The sequence below is a fragment of the Spinacia oleracea genome, chromosome 3 (genome assembly GCF_020520425.1).
Source record: "Spinacia oleracea cultivar Varoflay chromosome 3, BTI_SOV_V1, whole genome shotgun sequence".
Lineage (NCBI taxonomy): Eukaryota > Viridiplantae > Streptophyta > Magnoliopsida > Caryophyllales > Amaranthaceae > Spinacia > Spinacia oleracea.
The window spans coordinates 7,314,472-7,318,334 of record NC_079489.1 but is presented as its reverse complement, the minus strand read 5'-3'; the positions used below and the strand labels follow the sequence as shown (position 1 = coordinate 7,318,334).

At 32.9% G+C, this 3,863-nt stretch overlaps 1 pseudogene; it reads right to left on the bottom strand.

The window, feature by feature from the left end:
• Positions 1-1,911: 1,911 nt before the first annotated feature.
• Positions 1,912-2,002, bottom strand: LOC130470898 (uncharacterized; annotated as a pseudogene).
• Between the last annotated feature and the right edge of the window lie 1,861 nt (positions 2,003-3,863).

Sequence of the window (3,863 nt, the reverse complement as noted above, 5' to 3'; positions counted from 1 at the left end):
GTATTCCGGGACGGAGGGAGTACATACAAGTTAAAATATACTTCGTATTATATAATAAAATGATGTGATATATTGATACAATGCACTTGTATTCAACAAGATGATGTAGCTTCAAACCTTTGCCCCTTAAATTTTTTGGTTAAGACTCGCCATTCCTTGTAACCACCGACACCCTAAATAAAAACAAAAATTTAGAATTGTTCTTGCTAGTTTCCGTCATTTTCCCCTATTTTAAATTTCTGGACTCACCGCTGCCAGTAGTTCAAGTTACATGGAAGGATGAGATTGATGTGACATTTGCGGTGGTTGTAGTTTAGTGATCAGTTAAAAGATTTGGATTCTCATGCTTTCTTAAACAAATACGTACCTAGTACCATGATACTTCGTATAAATCTATAAAAAATAATTATTTTGTGAATAGAGATATTCTGAAATAAGAGGACGATATTATGAGAGCAAAAAGTACATGGACAGGAGTACTAAAAAGAAGATTACATGATTTTTTTTTTAAAAGCATTGCTTCAATGCCAAAATGGGTGGCCAGTAGGTCATGTTTGAACATGGTTAATGTTTTGGTATGGCCTAGGAATAGGATTGATACGCTCAAAATAATCTATACTAATATATTAAAAGGCGTTGATAAACAAGTCTATGTGTCACGTGGCACTCGCACTAATCTCATTTCAACAAGTCTATGTGTCACGTGGCACTCGCACTAATAAAATGATAAATATGTGTGGTACACAAGTCTTGAACCCGTGACCTCTAATTTGTAAACCAAATAATTAACCACTACTCCAAATCATATTATATGTCATTTTTTCATAACAAAATATAATAAATGACAATTTAATAATACAAAGTATTGAATTTATTTAAAAATTTTATATGTGTATCGACCCGGGGCATCGCCCGGTCCCAAACAATAGTTTCATTTGGAAAAAATGAAAGTGCAATGGCGGCGCGCGACAGGGAACATGGACCATTGTACTATAATCTAGCTTTTGAGATGGGCGGTATGATATATGAGTCCATATGACAATTTACATGTCTAATATGGCCTTATATCGTTAAGAAAATGAGACAACACGATTTACCGACTATTTTCATGTCTATTATAGATTGATATATATTTCCTCCGTTCTGGAAATATTGCACCATTTGTTTATTTATTTATATTATTCACACTATGACTTTGGCCATTTTTTGTGATTCGTACGTATGAAAATTTTAGTATGTGGATCATATTAGATTCGTATCGATATATATATATATATATATATATATATATATATATATATATATATATATATATATATATATATATATATATATATATATATATATATATATATTTTATAAATATTAACTTTTTATAAATTTTTACTTGCACACGATTTGAGATATTAAGAGTCAAAATAATGGTTAGAGGAGTAAAAGTCAACCATAGTGCGATATTTTCGGAACGAAGGAAGTATATCTTTTCGAGATTTAAATTTATTGTATAAATGGGAATTAGGGGGAAATGAATTGAGGTGGTACGTGGTAGTGTAATGGTATCTCTCGGTTTCTCAACTGTCACTGATCTCCTCCCCTCGGGTCGACCCCCTTTATACCAATGTCGTTGCATAGTCACTAGTTACTTTAACACATTATGACATACTGATGCCTTATGGTTTTGCCATTTGATGAATCAAGAAGAATATGCAGTTTTTGGTTTCAAGATTCAGCACTGTCTGTATTAAGTCATTTAGTACATTAGTAATTTAGTACTCCGTATAGTTTAGTTTGCTGAGCTAGTTGGCCCAGTGACATGTCTAGTCATTACCAGCCCAGCCCAAAATTAACGGAAGAGGGAGATTCGAATCTTAAACCTATCATACGTATACCTTCAATCGTGACCACTAGACCAAGAGTTGAGTGTGCATGTCATCTTTGCGCAGGGATCATGCTAATTTCTTTGTATTGTACCAATTTTATTAGATATCTCCGAAGATAAAATAATGCTCCCTCCGTTCCAGAATAGTCGTTACACTTATCTTTGCACAAAGTTTTAGGTGATAAGTGGTTGTTTGGTTATCGAGTATTATTTTATTGAAAAAGTAGATGTGACAGAAGTTAGTAGGGTATTTTTTTTTAATTGAATGAGAGATGGTGTGGGGACAAAAAAAATTAGTGGGAAGAGAGAGACAATATAATAAGTGTGGGGTCATTCTTAATTTAGAAGTGTAACAACTAATCTAGGATGGACGAAAAAGGAAAGTGTAACAACTAATCTAGGATGGACGAAAAAGGAAAGTGTAACAACTAATCTGGGACGGAGGGGTAATAGAGTTACTAGTTTTGAAGCATGTACTATGCACGGGTTTCTATTTAAAGAATTTCAAATTACTAAATATGATATCTCCGAATTTTCGTCAAACAACATACGATCTATAATTCAGATAACTTTAACATCAATTTCAAAGTATTCATAAAACCAAAGGTTGAAGAAACTGGATAAATGGTCGATTATATTAGAGCTTGTTTCCACCATTTTCTATTTGATTTCTATTACTGCTCTTGTAACTTACTATGTAATGCAATCTCTACTTTTTTTAATGCAGTTCAAGAATGAGGTTAAAGTGCACAAATATGTAGGAAGCGCCCTTCATATGGTTGGAGTTTAGTACTCCCCGTTCTTAAATGTTCTTCCGATTTTATTTTGGGCGTTCCTAAATGTTCTTCCCAGTTTGAATCTATATTATTTTTGCCACACTTTTTTCCCCAAAATACCCTTATATTCCATTCTATTTACTAAAATACATAAAGATTCTACCCATATTCTAACCTAAAATTTTCAACCCCCGACATTAAATTCATTAACCCTTCCCATAAACTATCCTTTCACCTCCTTTTTAACCCATCCTTATCACCCCCTCTCTCCCCATAAATATCACCCCTTTACCTTATTTCTTTATTATTTTCTTTCTCCTTTATTTATTCCAATCTCTTACCCATAATCATTATTCTTACAACCAATCATTACGCATATACACAAACAAATCAAGATTCCAATTTTTTTAATCCCCTCTCTGATTCCAACCGGAAAAAACTTAAAGGAACATAGGGAGTAGTAGAGAAGTTAGGATCTGAGGAAAGCATTGAGGAATTGGTGGATGGAAATTTTTGAGTCAACCAGATGGATCAACACGGTAATATTTGAACGATATAAAGCATAGTACTATGTAGTTCAGTCCTAGTTGAATTGTTTATGAAATTATTCTTTTATTTTTACTTTAATATGATAACACTCAGGTTTTTTATTTTTTTAAAATGATAAATATGTATTCTTATCTTAACATGAGATACTAAGTTTATCTATAAATTAAACATATCTATTATCGTATCATGAATTCATTCATTTACCCATTCCAAATGCTTTCTAGAGTAGTGTATTTATGTTCTTTAATTCAATTCGTCTTCAATTTATTTTTCCCATTCCAAATGCTTCAATGGAAACTATAAATTAGTTTGGGTAACATGTTAATTAATATTTGTAGATCTTCTTAATTGGAGTTTATCTAAGCATTATAAATCTAGTCGCATAAAAAAAAAAAAGCATTATAAATCTAGTAAAGTGATAATAATTCGAATATTTTCGTTCCTCAACAGTGTGAACTAGGGGTGTTCATCGGTCCAAACCCGGACCGGACCGGCTCGGACCAGACCGAAGACCGAAATTTGATAATTTGAGACCCATAAGACCGGACCGATTATGCTTGGACCGAACCCGGACCGGACCGATAAAATCGGTCCAAATCCCGGACCGGACCGATTTGGACCGGTTGTAGACCTTTTTCTATATATTTTTTATTTTTCTA